General features: G+C 34.5%; 2 long non-coding RNA genes across 2 annotated transcripts in view; one reads left to right on the forward strand and one right to left on the reverse strand.

Moving 5' to 3' along the window:
• The window catches only part of LOC146545759 (uncharacterized), a 47813-nt gene extending 34515 nt beyond the window's left edge, over nucleotides 1-13298 (reverse strand). The window contains exon 1 of the long non-coding RNA XR_014880978.1: nucleotides 11880-13298. This is a non-coding gene — a long non-coding RNA (uncharacterized LOC146545759). The remainder of the gene's footprint in view (nucleotides 1-11879) is intronic.
• The window catches only part of LOC146545760 (uncharacterized), an 85269-nt gene continuing 76241 nt past the window's right edge, over nucleotides 12219-21246 (forward strand). The window contains exons 1-2 of the long non-coding RNA XR_014880977.1: nucleotides 12219-12283; nucleotides 18177-18317. This is a non-coding gene — a long non-coding RNA (uncharacterized LOC146545760). The remainder of the gene's footprint in view (nucleotides 12284-18176; nucleotides 18318-21246) is intronic.

A 21246-nucleotide genomic window follows, 5' to 3' on the forward strand; every position in this document is an offset into this window, starting at 1 on the left:
AGAAAAAGATAAATGGCTTGAAAAAAATACTATATGAATATTCAATGGGAAACCATAGAAAACATAGAATTCTCTTAATTAAGACTTCCAGTACCCATTCTTTTGATGCTTGTTCTAATGAATGAGTTTATCAGTGGAAGCTTTCCTAGAAAAAAATCATTTTTAATTGTGTATTAACTATATTTATGACAATCTAATTTTAAAAGTGTGTATACTGGAAATCTAATTATAAAGGCTGCAGTCAACCAGTCATGACATAAAATATGAAATCATATAACATGTGGCTTGTGAGTACAACCAAATCTAATAAAAACTGTTTAAAACATCAGTACCGAGTACTTGTGCTGCAAGTGGCTACAATTAGCAATTTATCTAGATTTATGTGGCAAGATTTTGGTAGCAGTGGCACTAAAGTGTTTTGTGGAATTAAACCAAAAGCTTATGCCAGACTCAGCCAGTTCCAGCAAGCTCCAAAAGGAATATGCCAATAATCAAAGATGAGCCAATACTATAGATACTGTTTGCACCTCTGTGATAACATGTATAGAATGGGTAAAAAAAATCTGTGCTGAAGATGTGAAGTAAGGGAATGAGAAAAATGTGACAGAAACAACTTTCTAGCACCAGGATCCCTGAGGAAGCATTATTCTCCTGCATCCTATGATACTCTTGGTGAAGCCCATACAGGACCAGGGACCAGGTCCACGCTTGAACCACAACCTGTGGAGAGGGGTGCACAGTGGATCAGGAAGTCTGACAAGAACATCAGACCAAGGGGAATCCATGGTGGAGCAGTACATTCCAGAATAATGGACCCCATGGTCCATATAGGTACAGACCTGTACTGGAGCATTTCTTGAAGAACTGTAGTCTGGTGGAAGCCCACATGGACCAGCTGTGGAAGGACCGCATTCAGTGGGAGAGACCCCATGCTATGGCAATAGAAGAGAGTGAGGAGGAAAAAGTGGGAGAAATTGTTATGGCCTCCCCATAGCCCCCCCTCCCTTGCATAGAGGGAGGAGGTAGAAGAGCCAAGAGTGAAGCTAAGCTTCAAGATAAGAGGGTAAGACATTTTTAGTTTTTGTTTCTCACTGATTTTCTCTTTTTAGATGTTGATAATTCTCATTCCTCTTCCCCACATTAAGTTTGCTTTGATTGTGATAACAACTGGTGAGTGATTTCCCTGCCCTTGATCCTGAGTCTTTTCAGTCTTATTTTCTTAACTTGTCAAGCTGAGGAGGGGGAGTGAGAGAGCAACTTGGAGCATATGTGACAGAAAAAAAAAAAAACAACAGATTAAATAAACAGTTTTGCATATCCTTAGTCCTCTATTGGTTCATGCAAACACAGGAGCTGAATATGCACTTTCCATTGCAGTGGAAAACTATATAGAATAATTTGCATCTTTGGATGTCATAGTCTTGAAATAACAAGTAATATCAGGGGCAGGAGGATGGTGATGAGAATTGAAGGGGAGGGGGAGAATCTTGAAAAAAGTTTGCTTTTCAATAACTGGTGCTAATTAACTTTACCTTCTTTCACATAGCTCTTGTGTAATCAAATATGGGACTACATACATGGCATGAACTGAATGAAGTAAAATTGAAAAATTACGATTTCTGAAAGATAAAATTGATGTTGTGTATTGTTCAATTCATATCTCTGTTGCAATTCTTTATGCCTTTCAACATGGAAATTTCTTCATCTTTATCTCTACTCATATATATATAAATATATAGCATATGTATTATATTTATATAGTATATAAAATATATAAACACATATATATAAATAGTTTTATTTAAGTAAAACAGTTTAAAAAGTCACCTTTTCCTCAGTATTTTTAACAAGACTCAAAAATTCTTTTGAGGTAAAAAATCATAACTTAAAGATACTTTTTAGACTAAAAGTGTCAATGTCCGCTAAGGCCTTTGACAAAACATCATAGAATTTTTTGCTACGAGCTCATAAAATCGTTCACAATAAACTAACAGGTACATTTGGCCTAGTAATTCAGCACCAGCCTTGCAAATCCCTTAGAACACGCTGACCTTTAAGTATGAAAGAAGTTCTGTTGACACTAATGGATTTTGGATAAAGCCATAAAAAGAGCAACCATCCAAAGTAGCACCTCACATCACCAGAGAACTACATCTGTTCACTTCCCATATCATTAGCATAAAGAGCCAACCATTCATAAAGGTTACAGTGTCATTGTGAAGAAATTCAGGAATCAGTGGTCCTGCTTTACAATCAGTATGTTTTCAGAAATATAAAACCAGCTACTGAGTTAAAATATAGTTTGATCTAGTGCAGGCCTACTGTCCCCTGTCATGGACAACGATCTAGAGATAACTCTGTGACAGTCTAGAACTTTATCCCATGTACAATAGCAGCACTACTTGATAATTATGTTCTTATTTCGGATGGAGAAAGAGCAGAAGACAGGCAAGAAATCTGATTAATTAATTAATTAAGTTGGAAATACTGAAGTCAAAACAATTTAATCAACCAAGCAGTAATGATACTGTGAAGGTAAATATATCTTATTCCTATTGAACAAAATACTGGAAATTTTTATGTTAGGATACTTTCAATTTGCAATGTCAACTTTTCTATGACTATAGATGTGATAGTTTCATGTAGTTATTTTTATAATTCTGGTAATTACTTCTCCACTGAACTACTGTGCTAACTCTGGCTGGAGAGTGAAGTTAAATTTCCTCACAGCAACCCATTTAATGCAATGTCTTGGAGTTGTGATTAAAATAATATTGATAGCACATAAACCTTTTAGCTGCTGCTGGACACTGCTTGAGCAGAATCAGGACTTTTTTTCTTCTCACTTTCCTTCCCAGGCAAATAGGATCAAGTGAGCAAGAAAATAGGTGAGAACTTAGCCAGAAGAGCTGACTCACACTGGTAAAAGGGATATTCCATACCATATAATGTTCATATTACTTTCAGCAATAAAAACTGTGAAAGAAGAAGAATGTGGTGGTGATGGTGATTGTATTTTATGGAGGCTGAGGATCAGATATTGTCTGGGCATCGATATGCTTGTAGAAAATGGTGAATGAATTCTTTTGCATTATATTTTTCCCTTTTTTCACTTATTATACTGCATCTATCTTGACCCGTGAGTTTTCTTGCTTTTGTTCTAATTCTCTCCCCCTTTCCACTGTGGAGGAAACAGGACAGGCAATAAGCAAACGGCTGTGTGGATGTTTACCCGCTGTCTGAAGTAAAAATACCACAGCTACACACCTGATAAAGGTATGGTTATTGACTAAGTCTTGTTACAGAAAACCTTGCAGCCAGTTCTCCAGCAAAACTTCACTGAAAATGCCTGAAGTTATTAAGGGAAACTTACTGTTGCCATCCATTAGGCTGATTAGCTGATTGTTAGATTATGGCAGCTACTAGAGATGCACAGAGATGAAAGAGTACTGTTTGCTATAACCCTGAATGAAAAGAGGAACAATTTCATCAACCTGTGTTATCAACAAAAAAAAATTGCAATTTTCTGAAGTAGGATTCACCAAAACTGATATAAACTGATAATTTCACAGTATTTCTCTATCCATTTTGAAAAAGAATTACAGAACTAATTTGATCCTTACCCTATTCATCTATGTAACCTACCTACATATCAAATTGTCACTCAAGAGATAGTGACACAGCTGGAGTTCCGATTTATGCTACATATTATCTGTATAACATTAGAAATAAAAATACTAATGTTGCACAAGCTTTCAGAATAGATTGAAAAAATAGTTGCATTTGCATGTCGTATACAAAATATGCAACTCCATCTAAAATTCTGCATTATCAGTTTGGGAACACTTCATTTGGGAACACAAAATGTTCATCCACACAAATCTGTGGTACCTAAAAAAATATTTCATGGACATCAATTTTTTCTCCTAACATTTCTCACTCCAACAAAATACTATTCTTATCTTTATGAGAAGTCTTACTAAAACAGAGAGGAAAAAAAATCAGTCTATGCAAAGTCTGTACAGTGTGAGTGCTCTGTCACTTACCTAGTATTGTTTTCCATGACCAGAGAAAATGGAACTCATTGACCTCAATTTTTTGCTACAGCGTTTTTCACTCCTTAGGGTGTTGTTTATTCTCTGCTTTATTAGGAGTTAAAATAATTCAAGACTGTTCCTGACCTAGCTTTTAACAGATTTTAGTGTAGCAATGATTCATGAGAGAATTCCAGCAGAATGGAATGAGCAACTACAGTTCTGGGATGAGAATAGGTCACTGGGACATGAACATACCAGGAATTAATATGATATTCTTCCAACTGACACATCAACTTAAACAACACATTAGGCATTACCAAGGATTCACCAATAAGAAAAGGAACCTTCCCTTACATTTATGTTATCTTTGCTACCTTTCAAAGGCTGAATTGTTTTTTTGCTAAATTTCAGCAAGTAACTCCTTTATCAATTGGAAATTTATGTTACACACCTCTTTAGCAGATCTGAGATCAATACAACTTTTCTACATCTTTATACATGAAATATACATTATCCTGTCAAGCTAAAGACTCTAGTGCGTCTTTAAACCACCCTTGACTATACTTATTTTTCTACAAAGGAAAATAATATACTGATTGTTAAGTTGTAAAAAAACCTGAAATAATTGGTAGCAGGTTCTTCATAGGTTTGTATGTATGTTAGGAATGTAGTTATCAAGAAGCTAATTACAGATTCTAAAATGTAAAGCTAAACATTCTTTTGTTTGCATAAATTTGAAGAATTAGGTATTGCTCTGAATTATGAATGTTAACTGTGATTCCTCAAGGAAATACATTCTAGCTGAAAATAAGTCTCACTCCATCTCCAGCTTGTAAGCAACCTGATCATATCACACAACTTTAAACTACATGTTCTCCTAAAAAAAAAAAAAAGGAAAAAAGTAGCAGGAATGGCTCCTAATTTACAGTGATGTTAAACCAACACTGTCTTCTGAGAAGTTAAAATGGCAAACAAAAGTAGAAAATATGGTCTCAAGAATCCAAAATTACTGAAAATATTTATTTGAAACATCATTTACGCCATAAATAAAACGTTTCAGCAGCTCAGATAGTATATTTCAGTGTGAATTCTCAGATTTTGTTATTATTACAAGCTTGTCTTAAAAATACTCTCAAATTTTAAACTACCATCAATATATATTTGCTTTTTAATATTCATTCCAACTGACTCTAGATGGCATTTTCCAAAGAACTGAGAACAACCTGGCATGAAAATCCTCCTTTAAGCACCTTCCAAAATAGGCTCCCCTCCACTCTTTTCTCTTCTCTACTGAAGGGTTTAAAATATCAAACTCAGTGATATTGAGCACTACTGTCTTTCTCTCTTTTTCTAGACTTTTAATTAAACCAATATTTTGTTTCCTCTGAATAAAAATTAGTGCCACAAAGATTTTTTGCTAAATCTGAATCATTTCTGTATATTGCTACAGAACTAAAGTTTCCTCAGTGGTTGCCTGAAACACATTTGTCTTTTCTCCTCTACTGGAGAAAAAAAGGAAACAATATAAGGACCTTGTATTGTTTTCATTACTGTGAATTCATAATTCTCCATTGTCATTCTAAGGTTCTCTAGAGCACAGTGTCTGTGGAATGTTCAGCCACTTACTTTTGTAGTCAATTGAGGGGAAGTAAATTTTCTTCCCCATTATGCCCCTCCGCAGTTCCAGAAGTATTTCATCACCAAAAAATCTGAGGCTCTGCCTCTTGCTACAGATGGATTGAAATCCAGCACTTTCAAATGGTCCTTGGCAGAGTGTTTAGCTTCTTTCTTCCGTTATATTATTTTCTGTTATAAAGCACTGTGAGATATCCTGTCTGAATAACATTTTGTAAGTATTGCTGTTGTTTTTGAATCAGCATTACTCTCCATGGGTGCCAAGCCATAGTAACACATGGAGCTTTCACAGTTCGGTACCCAGAGTCACATTTTTGAGGAGAAGAGCTCTAAATGATGCATAGTTACCAGTTCCCTGAAAAATGATTGGTTGCCAAAAAAAAACAAAACAAACAAAAAAACTAACAAAACAAAACAAAACAAAAAACACCCACAAATGCTCATAAATTAAAGAAACACATATGGTCATTAAATATTGTCCAGTTTTTAAACTTGGCTAGTGATGAAATAGTGATGATTTGATTTGATGAGCTTGGATCATGCAAAAATAAGCTGATTCTTTTTTAAAGAATGCTGTCTTCTTACAGTCTTGACAATGCATTGTACTTTGTATATATTAATTTTGCCAGTTCAGATAAGAAAATGATTGAATTGACCAATATAAAGAAGAACAACATTAAATAATTGCAATTCTTCTTCAGAAAATGCATATGTATTCTCGTGTTACAGGTACAATCCTTTCTACTAAAGGTTTTTGTATTCTACCAGGCAACCGTTTTAATACAAAAATAGATTGAGTAGTACAAATAAAACTAACAGAAACTCAGAAACTAATCTCAAACTTTGAATATTTTCTTCAAAACTCAGATGCAAAAAAAAAAAAAAAAAAAAACAAAAACAAATAGCAATGAAAAAAGCAAACAAAAACTACAATAACAAAGAAGTAAAATGCTGAGAAATCCAAAGCCATGGAAAATGGGTTCCAATGGATTACAAAAAGATTTGAAACTCTTGGGTTCCTGTTAGCTCAATGATAAGATGACTTCCACGATGTGAAATCATACTGAACAGCCTGGCTGTTTCTCTGAGTCATGTCTATATTGATGAAGACAATGAGAACAACTTAATGCACAAGAACTCTGCAAGGATAGCTGTTGCGATAGACTAGCAATATTAACTTGTAATAGAATTATAATGCCATATGTCTGTATAGAAAGATTCCTTTGTTTTTCTTTTTTAAATTGGTGTTAAATTGTTCTGAAAGATTTATTTATTTATTTATTTAAAGAGGATAAGTAGATGTAATGAGGCAATTGATATGACTGCAATTTATTTATTTATTTATTTTGGTATTTTAAAGCAAAGACAATTGAGATAATAGTATGCATTTCATGAAAAAAAGATATAACATTAATTTGATGAGTTATTTGCTAAAAATCTTTCCCTAATTTTAATAAAATTCATAGGATCAAATGATGACGTGAGTGGTTACTCCAAAAATAAGCTCATCTGTGTACTTTAGAGAAATCTCTTTAGATATTCAGATCACTTCATGAAATTTAGATAAATGGTTTGCTTTTCCCTTCAATTTATAGGCACTTTTAATGGGTTATCAGCTGCTTAGTAGATTCTCTAGTCTTTGGACCTGATCCAGCCATTTCATCGTGGGTCAGATGAATGCTACAATAGTTGGTGTTTATATTGAGACACTTTTTCTATATTGGATATTAGGAAAAATTTCTTCCACAGTAGGGTGTCAGGTACTGGAAGGGGCTGCCCATCCCTGTCACCATCCCTGGAGATGTTCAGGAAACATTTAGATGTTGTACTAAGGAACACAGCTTAGTGGGGAAATATTGGTTGTAGTTGGATGGTTGGACTGAATAATCTTGGAGGTCTTTTTCAACTTCGCTGATTCTATGATTGTGATTCCTCTTAAATCTCTTTCCTGTAAGTCTGTCAGTAAATCTCTATCAAACAGAGTCACAGTCTATTCCAGCAACTTGTGACACTTATGCTTGATGAGGTGTTCTGTTGCTCATCCCTGAAGACCTTTTGGAAACATGTAATGCCTGTTTTCATAGGAATATGTTCTTTTTATTCAGAAATAATTTAGTTGTCTAGTAATTGAGGTAGCAGAGAAAAGCAACTTACTTTTAATCTAAAACACACTGTTCTTCACCTAGAGATGCAAAAGCTTTCATCTGAAAGTTTTTGAAATTAATAAGCAATAATTTATTTTTGTATCCAGTGAATTGTGTGATAATTTAGATAAACTACCTTTAAATTGATGGGAAAAGATAGGAAGCGTATACGCCTTTCATGGAAAAGTCATGACTAAACATTTATGTGTCATGGTCACTAGAGTAGTCGATAGGCATCTTCTAATTTAAACAACTAAGTCTGAATAACTTTATTTATAAAAATATAAATAAATATAAATTTTATTTATTTATTTTCACAAGTGAACAATTCTCTTGAGGATTGATCCTTCCTATGTTACAAATTATTTATGAGATAAGGTAAATAAATCACTCTCCAGATGGGCTTATTTCGTGTTACTGATTAGAAATGGAAGAATTAGATCAGACTTAGGTCTGATTTCAGGTGCAATAAATCAGTTGAATTGAATCCTACCCTAAGTCAAGAAATGAAACTCTTTGTGATTCCAAAACAAAACAAAACAAAACAAAACAAAACAAAACAAAACCAAAACCTAAACAACTTAGTAATGAGTTCCAAAATGGCAGTTTCCTCTTGTTATACCGCTGTTTCACTTCCTCGTGTTCAGTAGGCTACTCTTAAGGACAGATCAGGTTAAAGATTCCCTCAGTGGGACAGTTGGACACAAATGCAGCATCTCATCTTTAAATGCGTTAACATAGTAGGCTACTCAGGCATTGTTTCTGCCTTTATTATTTATCTTTCCCTTTTTTACTTTAGAGAGATAATTTTAACCTGAGGGTGTCTTCAGGGTGTAATTCTAAAACTCAGCATATCTTTACAGTGTTTGAAGAAAGGAGAGGATTTTAATCTATTTCAAAATGAGAACTGTTACCATTCTGATTTGTATGGTTTGTCATTTGGGGGTAATACAAATGTAACACACTTTGAAAAGTCTGTATCTCCATCATAATAAAGGGAATTTTTAATACTTGCATTTTAAGTTATGTCAAGGGCTCCCAGAGTAAAAGAGTGAATATGAAATCTAACTAAATTAATTAAAGTTCCTTTAGGAAAATGAATCATGTTTCTCCAGGGAGGAATTTCTGTACTTTTAATAAAAAAAATCTGCAATTTAAAAATAAGAAACACTAGCTTGATGGTAATTTAAAATTTAATCGTTTATTTTGAGAGTGAGAACTTTTTGTTCATTAACAAAACACATGACTATGTTTGTCATATTGTCACTTGCCAATACCAAGTTTAAATGGCTCACAGGTTTGTGCAGAATGCCCATTTATCAAGGAAATCTGTTGGCAGAGGTAAGGATATTTGTATCCTTAGAATCCTTACCTTCCAGTTCTATTGATTAATAGATTTATCTTCTTCTTTATTACTTGGAAGCATTAGATAATGTGGATTAAAAAAAAAAACAACAAAGCAAAGTAGGACACAATACCCCTCTCTGTGCTCCTCATGGTATGTTAAAACAGTATCATGTGTTACAATCAATACAGGAAGGAAAACACCACTAGAGAAACCCTGAGAATAGCAACACTTGATTCAATAATAATTCCTTGTGACTTTGAATAGTAGAAAGGAAATGCAAATATCGTATCTTATTTTCTGAAAATCAACATGTCTTATGGTGCTGAAAAGACTCCTCTGGGATTTTTAATAACACTTAATACAGATTATTATCAGAAGATTTTATGTCTTGCAGGAATGTTTTCAGAACACAACCAACCAAACAGAAAACTCTTCAACCACTTTAAGAAAAGGACTGGCATTTGACCTTCAGTTAGTCAGTTAATCTTAAGTCCTTTAGGACATTGGAGACACTTCTAAGATGTGGTTCATCTCACTCTAAAACAGAATCAGAAATATAAATGATGAGTGGCACTCTGGTGGTTTGTATTTCTCTTCTTTGGCTATAAAAGGGCTGCTGACGGTGACTTTGATAGCAAACTTTAGATCTCTGCACTGAGATTAATCAAGAAGATTCATTCTGCCTATGAGACACACAATCATGACTGTGCTACATTCACCCTTTTTCAGTGAAAGAACACCTGAGCTATGGAACAAGACTAGTAATCAGGTACCTAAATCTCTATTTTAACATTATCTTTACTATAAAATTGACACTAAGAAAAAGGAAGAATTTAAAGTGCAACAATAGAATTGCTCTGTATCCCCGCAGAAGACTGGTTTTGAGATTTATGGGGCCACATGAAGAACAAAATATATCATGTTAAACAGAAGTGAAAGTATCCATCTGGAGGAGAGTAGTCTTTTCCAGGTAGAGCTCAAGAATTTGCATTAAACATTTGCTGTATAAAAGAGTCATTACAAGCACTCTTAAGATATTCACCCAACATTTAATGTTCATTTGTTTGTTTGTTTATTGCTGCTTTTCTTGTTTTTTTTTTTAATTTAAGTTTTATTTTGCTAATATCCTATTTAAAATCTGTAATGTAAAACTGTAAGGTATCTCGGTGCAAGTCTTAGCATGCTGACATTCTTTATAAAATATTTTGTTTTGCCATGGATTACATAGGAAGTGTATGCATCTTCCCAGTTAATTCCATATTGAAGTTTCCCCTTTGTCTAACTTCCATATTTTGCAGGTTCACTGTCTACCTGGCCTTTCTTGGTCATCCTATACAAAACAGCCCTTTCTCTGAATTATCTCTGCCAAATTTCTCATACTGCCAGAATTATTTCAGCACTGATAACTTACACAAATGCCATTTGGCACTCAGCAAGATCTGTCAGAATTTCCAGTTTATTGGATACCCTCTACTCTCCAATTGTCTCCTTCTCCTCAAATAATACCATACTTCCATTTATAATCTTACAGACATAATGCAGAACAAGCTGACAAGAGCTTATGAGAAAATAAAGGAAACATCTGAGAGTAAACGGGATAAAAAAAAAAACCTTGTTGAGTACTATTCTGCTTGTCTTCCTCTTTCAGTTTTCGTTTTCTGTTTGAGTCTCATGTCTGTAATTCCATTGTGCTACCTTATTCGTTTTTGAAAAAAAATATTATTTTAAGTTTTCAACTCAACAAACTTTCAGTTTAAATATCCAGAGCTCCTGACATTCTCTTCTAAGTCAGGAACATATGAACTCCAGGAACATATGCTCACTGGACTCTCAAACCTGCCAGAAGCCTATATATAAGCAGATGTGTATATAAGCATCCCTGTTTAAACTGCAAATTTCTTAGACATTAATATGTAGCTTCAGCTTCAGTTTCACAATAACAGCTAAAGGTGTTGTTTTTGTTTGTTTGTTTGTTTTTTAAATATAACTAGGAAAGATAGAGCCAACACAGTCAATGATATTTTATGTTCTGGTAATATGTAAATTCCTGCTCACAAACAAGACTTCTTACTAGAATTACGCTGTTTGTGATCTATTTTTAAAATAAACTGCAATAAGCAGATCTTCAAAGGAAGGAAGCCCATGAATAATGGCATGTCATCTGGTACAAGCCAAAAGTTATGTACTCAGGAATGACCTTAGCATGTTAATCCATTTTCAAGGAAAGCCAAACAGTCACCTACCTGCACTGCCTCAAAGGCTGACCCACTTATTTTTCTTCCTGGGAGGCACTGTCTCGCTCCAATTTATAGGAGGGAGATGAGGTTCTTTTAATATTATATACCCGGCGTGAGATTAAGAAACAACGGTTCAAATGTTGGTCCGACCAGTTTATTATAATCCTAATCAGGGAGACGGGGAAGGGAAGGAGGGCGATAGAAAAGAGAGGAAAGAAGCAAGAATTGCGTAAAGCGGGGATAGTCACCACCAGGATCCAGCAGCGATCCCGTTGCACGACGTTTCGATGGTCCGAGGTAGAAGCAGCAGGGGGGGAGAGAGAGAAGGAGCGTGGCCGGCCTTGGGCAGCAAGTAGGTGGCAGAAGGAAGTCGCGGAGCCGATCCAGGAGGAAGCGGCAGGACTCAGGTAGCAGGCCCAGGGGAGTCCGCCAGCACGCAAGAATTCCGTGGTGAGGGATCTGATGCGCAGACACCTACCCTCATGGTTTTCGGTTTCTCCTTTTATCCTTTTTCTCCTGCCTACGTGACATCCCTGGGCGCTTGAACAAGAGTCATGTGGTATCCCCCGAGATGGCCATCATCCTGAGATAAGTCCACACAAAAGACCGCTTCACAGCTATTTAGCTGCAGCTTATCTCTCTCTCCTTGCCCCCGCCTTGTCCATCAAAGTCCTCCAGACAAAGGATTTCACAATCTTTGCCCAGGACTTGCCTGGACTTGTTCATCTATGTCCTTCAGACAAAGGATTTCACCACCTTTGCCCAGGACTTGCCTGGACTTGTATAAGTCCATCTGTGTCCCCAGCAAGCTTTGAGACACTGATGTTAGCAGAATAATATCTTACAGGCACCTCGCCATTCTGCTTTGTCTTCCAGACTAAAGTGAGTAGTTACTTACCTGTGAGGCACTTTACCAAGTTTGGTGAATTACTTCACAGGCTGACCCAAACCCATACTTGTCTATAAGGCACTATCTTTCTATTGACCTAATTATTAGGCAGATTGCAACAGATACATATCATAAGGTGTGTGATATAAATTATATCTAAATGTGACTGTAGCTTTTGATTAATAATTCATGTTTAAATCATCTTGATTTTTTAAAGTAGAAGGAAATTTTCCTTCAGAAGAATATCAGAATATTGAATATCTTACAAGTAAAATCTTTTTACTTGTTCAGTTTAATGACCTTTATGTTGCAAAACATAAAAGGCACTTACATTTCAGATTTTCCAAGCCATTGTGACGTTTAATTTATGATCATTATTTTCTTTGTAATCTTCATTTAGAAAGAGTACATTCATTAAGTAGTAGGACTTCGTTTGTTCTCGGGAGCTCACTAATCTCTTAAAAATGAGCCACTGAACAGACAGCTCACATTTCTATCTTAACATTATCAATGACTGCAGAAGACATAGCAGTGAATTTGGTAGTGGAAAAGTCATATCACTTAAAAGCAAATAGTGTAATTAATAAAGTATGTTAAAAAAGACAAGTGAAGAATGATTTTAGTAGTAAGAGTATGAAGATTAGAGAATACACACATACACGCACACACACACAAAAAGGCAATAGAAAAATACTGAGGAGAATTTTTCAAAAACATTAAATATGTGTCAAGAAGGAATAATTATTCTTTCTTTAACATACCCAATCTATTTCTATTAGCACTGAGAATGCGCTGTTCAGCTATTTTCTTCAATCTTCAAAATGGAAAGAAGAATATTTATTTAGAATAAAATTTCTTGTGTGATACAGTCCCCACGTTTACTGAGTCAGACATCAAGTACTTGCACATACACAGTAGAAAGTATAGTAAAGGGATTTAGACACGTTATGAGATGACCAACCTTCAAAGTAAATAATTTATTTTCAAGGAAATAGACAAGAATATCGTTACAGAACACGCAAACGGGCAGCCCAGAAACTGCACCTGACATCAGAGAATACCTCAGAGAGGGATGGTCCATGTTACAGAAGTCAGACTATGACAGCTGACTGAGCTGTAGCCTGTCTATCCGGGATCCATAAATCAGAAACTCTTAGCACTGCAGCCACAATCTCACAAAAAGATGTTCCATGGTCTTTCTCTCTTCCTTAGATTAGTTCAAGGTGTGATTCATTGCCATAGAAGCTAAGTGTAAAACCCATCCAAACAATTGACTTATTTCCAACTAGATCTTTAGGGTTTTTGTTTGTTTTTGTTTTTGTTTGTTTTGTTTTTGTTTGTTTGTTTGTTTTGACATTTCAAGTCTCCTTATCCTAAAGGTTTTCAACATCTGGTCATGTGAATCTGTATCTGCTGATGCTTTCTACTACTTTTTATGATGCCTCAAAATGCTTACCTAAATCACATTGTTGGATACAGATCAGTATTCATTTTTAATCATTCCCAGATGTGATAGTGGTAGTAAACATCTTGCTTCTCTGCTAAAAGTAATAATTATAGCAATTTGTACCTTGGGGATAATGATTTATTCTTGCTATTACTGCAAGCACTGTTATCACTAAAATTATTCATTAATGTATGTTGGTGGTTTTACAAACTTCCAGAATATAAAATTAAATACATCGAACAACTTGGTCATTGCAAACACTGCTCAAAAGTAAACTAACCTGATTCTCTCACTAGCTAACAAAGTAAATGGAGAAAAAGTACTATGACTGCCAGAGTGTTCCTTCTTTATATCTGGAGTCAAAGGTCTAGAGAGATTTGAGTTTTCTAATAATTGGTATAGTTGAGAAATTGGAATCTCCATCCTATAAAATTTCTTGTATTTAACAGACATTGTTTATTTTCTTTTATTTCTAAGTACAGAAAACAAAACAAAACAAAACAAAACAGAAAATAAGTAGGTTTTGCTCTGAAAGTAATGTCTCCTATTTAATTCCATGGAAACCATAACATATACAAAAAGCTCAATAACACTATTTGATAGATCAAATTCTCAGCTACAAAACATTGTTTTTTTTTTGTTTGTTTGTTTGTTTGTTTGTTTTTGTAAAAATGGATAGTCAGCACAACTACCATTTTTGGTAGCAGTGAACAAGAGCCTGCATACTAGGCTCATAAAAATATTCACCCATGGAGGTGACCCACAGTCACTGTTGGCACTGCTGAAACACACCACCCACCATCTCACTGCATTCATATCCACTATTCGGTCTCCAGAAAACATTCAACAAGTGTCAATGAATGTCAGTGGGTGTCATTTCTTCCACATGGAGAAATTCAGTGGCACATTTGCTTCATATGCACTTCCATTTAAGATGCCATTTTGTCAAACTGCCCCTCTGTTGCCATCTGTCACATGTCAACAAAATGCAACAGAATATTGTTGGGAAGGTTCAGCCTCTACTGCCATACCACCATCACCTGCCACTTTATATCATGGGCTGACATAATGAAATAGGAGACATTAATTTTGAATCAGCACTCATAGATTAAAAAAAAAAAAAAAAAAAGTAAAATACACACATTTATTTTGTTTCATATTTCAATGATACAGACTTCTATTAAAAATATTTAAAGAGAAAATAATTCTCCATAAATTTAACACTCTCTTAATTCATAAATTAAATGTTCTTATTTGCTGCGTGTCACACATCTTGTGCTTTCTCAGTTTTCTTAACTTTTTCAACTTAGAATGAGATAGAGAGGACTTGGTTTTTGACATCATAAAAAACTGAGTTTTGTATCTTTGCATATATATTAATGTTCAAATGTACCTTCGGGATTGTTTCTTTGAAACAATTGTTGAAATAAAATATTTATAAGGTAAATAATCATTAAAAAAATAAAGTGTATGGAAAGTTCAGGTCAGTTTTAAATAACTGTATTAAAAAAAAAATAGTGCACTTTTAAGATAAAATTTAAAGTAAAAGAAAAAAAAATCTTGAAGAGTGAAAAAAATCAGCTTCACTTTGTGCTTAAAATCCCTAGGAACAGCACTTACAATCTGTCACTTTATCACTCATGCTTGAAGTACTTTATTGCTTAATCATGTGATAGTCTCTGCCTAAACAGTGTATGAGAGAACGAAGAAAACTGTCTTCTTAAACTCTCACTAGACTACTTCATGTGAGAAACTAGAAGGTTTGGTCAATATGCTTTGGCTTTTCTACTGCTTCTTAAACTTCTGTAAAATTCAGAAAGTAGTAGTGAGAAAACTCTCCTCCATCAGGATTTTTCTCAGCCCACTTTTAAACATGATCCATAATTTGATCAAATGCTCTTGGGCACTATTAAATAGTAATAATGAACTTCACCTAAAGCCCTTAGTAATTTTGTTCCACATTTCTTTCTCTAATTATCCACTATTCCCTATTTATTATTGCTTCACTCCTTGCCTTGAGGCCTTCTAAAAATACTAAGAATGATAAATTAAACAATACATTTTGGCACTAAGTTAACCAGTGGGAGAGTTGTAATTTAATGGGTTGTCTTCTGAATTAATTATTTCTGAATTATTTAATTGAAGCTTCTAAACAAAATTTCTTGACACTGAAAGCCAAATCTTCCTATATCTTCCAGCAAAAGGAAACCAAAACATTAGAAAACCATCTTTAAATTAAATTCACAATGTGTCTCTACGCAGATCAATAGAAGCTTCCTTTTTACAGTTATACTTAATTTTTTCTAATGAGAAGAGTCTCCTTTGAAGAGTTGAAGCAATTTTTTTTCAGAGTAACCACAGAACTGTGACCACCAGGCAAATGACACTCCAGAGTTAATGTTCACCTCTTTATTTTTTGAATAAATATAGACATTGTTTTCTGTCTGACATCTTTATACTTTTCATAAATAAATAAATAAATAAATAAATAAATAAATGTTTTTTCTTCTACTGTCAGAAATCTTTGTTTACACCCAGTTCCTCCCCCCCTCCTTTTTTTTTAATTCAGTCTCTCTATAAATCCACTTGCTCCCAGTTTTTAAAATAAATATTTTAATTGTTTTGCAGAACGTGACATTTAGATTAAATGCTAAATAGAAGATGGTATTTGTGTCTAGCCAAGTTCATATGGAGCAACCCATATTGAAACTTTGCTGAGACAGAGTTCACAAGTCTGTCAGTGCATACACTAGATGTGTTTTTCTGTATTGATACTGAAAATTCTTTCCAAAGAAATAATTAAACATGCTATGCAGCGTGTCACTTCACTGGGACCAGCACAAGGAGGAGAAAATCAAATTGCGTGAGCCTTTTGGTACAAAGCCCTTTGCAAAAAAAAAAAAAGCCTTACATTGCAGAAATGTGTTCTTTGCTGAACAAAAGATCGTGTAATTCCTGCACTTAATAGACATTTGTATATCTGAGTGTTACTCTCTGTCCTCCTAATTTATTTCTCTGAGTAGATCTTTGAATACCACTGTTTTCATCAGTTTGTTTCTTTGTTTGTTTGTTTTGTTTTTTACTTCAGAACATGTTAGTTATCCTGTTATCTTTCGTGATATGGTTATGAGAACAATATTCCATTATTTACCATCCTAATAAAACTTAGTGTGGCTCACTTTAGTGCAAATTCACTAGCTCTTAAGTAACAAAACAGACAAGAATACGATCTAAGAAAGCATGCCCTGCTTTCACCACTTAACTGGTAAATTACTGAAACTTTTGTTGACATACTTTAACATATATTAAGCAGGATGGTATCTTTGAATTCATTTTGTTTCTCTAAACTATTCTAGAGTGTATCTTCTGATTTCAGGTTAATTTTAAGACAACTTTGAATTAAAAAGGCAAAGTTTATAGATTTTGTTTAACATAGGACAGAGAAAACAACAACACAAAAGGTGTGTGAATACATCAACTAAAATTTGGCGACTTATCATTTCATTTTGTCCTTCCACATTTTCAGCTGAAGACTAAGATATTAGTAGTGTTATCTTTAGCAGCTACCTTCCTGGCATAGGAAGAAGATGGAAATACAGTGTTTGGAGAAGCCAAGCTTTGAGGCCAGGAAACAATTTAGAGCATCTGAAGCTGTGATACTGTACTGACTTTATTGACTATTATCTGAAACAAAGTGAGAACCTTTGATCAAGGGCTCTGCTTTGTGTTGGTCTGGCTATTCTCCTCCAGCCAAATCTGAATTTCAGTATTCCTTAGAGCAATTTTGGTTCAAGAAGGGTAAAAAAACCACTAGAAAAACACCCAATTATTCTTGCTGCTATTTGGTAGTAATCCTCTACATTTCATGTTGATGAGCCTGAAGATTAAGACAGATACCATGACAGATAGAAGAGATATTTATGGTATCAAGACTAATTATTGTATGCTCTCTGGAAAGACAGTGATGAAGAAAGTCTTTCCCCGGTTTCTGAATTTTAGATCAAGGAAAATTTAGCTAAGAACAGCTGTCTGTGGGAGAACTTTCCAGAGAGGTGAGCAGAAAAAGCAGTAAAAGATGTGGGAATACATGAAAAACTGTTCAGAGCAGCAGCTGTGGGGCAAGATAAACGGCATGAGAACCAAGGACACCTCTAGAAGAAGAAAGAACATCTCAGGGCTCTGTTTGGATAAGCGCCTGCATGAACAGTTAAGAAGTGTTTGTAGAATGCTCTGTTAACATGTAAAGGTGAATGGGAAAGTTGTAGGGGCGGATGGGAAAGCTAGAAAAAGAAAACTTGTGAAGGTATATAAGTGATGTGAGAACTTTTAATAAATGATTTTGATCATTCACATCTGAGTCTGTGTATTAGACCCTGCAAAGAGGGACACAGTAAGCTGATCTTTCGGCATGTTATAAGAGTATGCTTTCTTGCATCTAGGAATACCCAAGTCACAGCAGTGATGAAAAGAAGGAAATGATCCAAAGCACTGAAAGACAATTGAGTGACTTTTCTATTCACAAATTGATAGACTGAGAAGAAGGAAGGAATAAAAGATCTGTCTTGTGAAATTGAAGAGAGGTAAGATTGCTTTTATTTAATTTGACTCATAATGACACCTGCAGCTTTCTCTGTTTTAAAGAATTGCTCTGTTCCAGTATCTTATTTTATGTTTCAAGCATATCTTTGATCTAAAGCCTGGAAGCAAATATGAAGATTGCCCTGCTGAACAACTTCATAAAATAACCATTTTGCCCATGTTTCTCCAATCTCTATGAGCTGCTTAGAGGCAATGGGTTGATGACTATCTTTTCTTTTGTTGTTAGTCTTGATCATCCAGGACATAATTAGTGATAAACTTCCTCTAAATTCTAAATCTTCCAGGTCTAGCTGATTAAATCTATACATAATGACTTCAATCTCTTTAATAAGCCTCCTTAATACATCTTCCTTAACTTGAAGTCTGGAAGCTGTTAATCATATCTATATTATGTGTAGATGATTTAGCCTCTATTTAACCTTCTTTTTTAAAAAACCTGGCACATGTTTCACAATGAAAAAGCTTACAGGGACACATAATGTCAGCTACAGCCAATAAAATTATCTCATTTTCTGGAAACTAATAACGTTTGTCTAAAGAATTCAGATTACATTAACTATGCATAATAAGTTTAATACATCTTGCTGCAGAGAAAATAAGGGTAAAGGAGAAGAAATATATTTTTTAAAAACAGAAAAAAAAAAAATTGTAATACTAGCCACAAAAATATACATTCTTTTAAAAATGATAATCCAAACATTAGAAATTATTTTAGTTCAGTAAAACTAACATCTGAACAAAAAGTCAATATATGGAAAAATAAATAATTATCATTTTATTTACTACTTGTAACTTTTTATCCCTGTGTAAAAGCAGTTCCCGTTTCCTTGTTTAAAATCATAATTCCATAAATACAACTTTTATTCCATGCTTTGATGTAATATTTTACATCAGAATTCAGAAGAGTACAGGTACTCTTCATTTGCTTTTCTAATGTCCTAAGCTGCTATATGGGCTATTGCTACAGAACCTACTTCTCTCTCTCTCTCTCTCTCTCTCTCTCTCTCTATCTCTTTCTCTCTACCTGTCCACCTACCTACCTGTTATGTTAGGGAGGGAGATGAAAAAGATCTGAGATTCATAGATAAGATTTCAAATAAAGATTAAAGCTATTTTTGTAGTCAGTATAATTGGTATTCAGAAAACAAATCTTTCTTGCAATTTGTGGATGGTTTTACCACTAGCTCTTTCAGCATAGGTTTGAACTTTTTCTTCTTTAATTTCATTGCAAGACTCATGAGCTGAAGCCTGCTACCTTTTCTATTCTATTTTTGCATTTTTCATTATCTCACTGTCATGTACCTGACATCTTCATGCAAATGTACAGAGTGACCTGTTCTGTTCACAGTCATTCAGAGATAAGTACTGTAGTTATTTAGGAGTGAATGCAAAGACTAAAGTAGTGTTTGTAGTCTCAGTGTGGATTTTTCAACTGGAATGACACAATAAGACATATTTATGCTCTGCATAGAGTTTTCTATTCAGATTGTAAAAACTTGGTATTAAAGTATTGATGGGCTCTTTGTACATTAATGGGTTCTTTGATCATCTTAAATCTCTAAGTGTTCAAATTGTACAAATAATAAGGACATTTTAAAGAATTCAGAAAATTTGTAATATTTTTGTGTATTGATAAAATAGAAATCATTTAGAAAATTATTCAAAACACATAATCAAATCTGTTTTGACTTAAATATCATACACAAAATTAAATGCTTAGAGGCAAGTGTTGTCTAGTTCTTTCTGACACCTCCTGCTTCAAACCCAAAAAGTCAGAAGAATTGTGCGGCCCCGCTTTCACGGTCTGTATTCGTACTGAAAATCAAGATCAAGCAAGCTTTTGCCCTTCTGCTCCTGAGAAAGTCAGAGCCAGATCTTTAAACAGGCACAGGCTTTTTTGTTATGATGTAGTCAAAGCAGAATTCTTGTGGAAATGGCTGTGTACCATTTAACTATAATTAATAGTGATATCCACGCATCTATCCAGGATTTCCTGAGCAAGAGTACCTATTCAAGTCCCACAAAAAGTGTGAAAGTGATGTGATTCTAACATATCTATAAAGTGAATTCTGAACTCCATACTGTCCCTGATGTGCTGTTCATCTGTAGACTTTGGCAAATGGTAGGGGTCAGAATGAAATACTCATATTTCACCAACTTAATTTGAAGCAAATACTGTAGTCCTATTTTCCCAATGAAACTTCATAACATTTTATGAATGGAAAATAAGAAAGATGCAGTATTATGGAATTGAATAAAAATTCCAAATGCTTGAAATTGCTCTTAGAGAATATGTTTCTTATTAGACCAATCTGTGAGTAGGAGGCAAGGATCAAATTTGATTTCTACCATCATACTTTTTTAGCTAGTAAGGAAACTTCCTTTAACACTAGGATGATCATTCTGGTAGACGTACTGGGAGGTCCTAAATTTTCTTAAAGTTTGGAGATGATTTTCTCACAGCAGTGGACACCCAGCTCAGCAGGCAAGCATATCCAAATCCTGAAGAGTGAGTTTGTTGAGTGGAAATAATCCTAAGAGTCTCTGTGCCAGAAGATCTAACCTATCTTTCATTGTTATTGAAATCTTAACAGTGTTCTGCTCTGCAGTCTGCCCTAGAGACACATCCTTTATTCCTGAACTTAATACCTTTATACCTGACTGCCCCGATTTTCTTTTCTGTGGCCCTTATATTATGACATATAAGGCAGTTTAAATAAAGGAAAAAAGCTAAAACATTTTCTTTGTCCTGCTCTCTGCTATAAAGACACTGGGGAGTAATATCTGGCCTCTGAAGTTTAATTTCTGCATCAGTAAATTAGAATGAGTTCCAGTTTTTCCTTGGCAAAGATTTTTTCTTCCTTGTCTGAACAAGAAGGAACAGTCATTAATTACATATTATGGACACAT

The sequence above is a fragment of the Meleagris gallopavo genome, chromosome 1, assembly GCF_905368555.1.
Source record: "Meleagris gallopavo chromosome 1, MGAL_WU_HG_1.1, whole genome shotgun sequence".
NCBI lineage: Eukaryota > Metazoa > Chordata > Aves > Galliformes > Phasianidae > Meleagris > Meleagris gallopavo.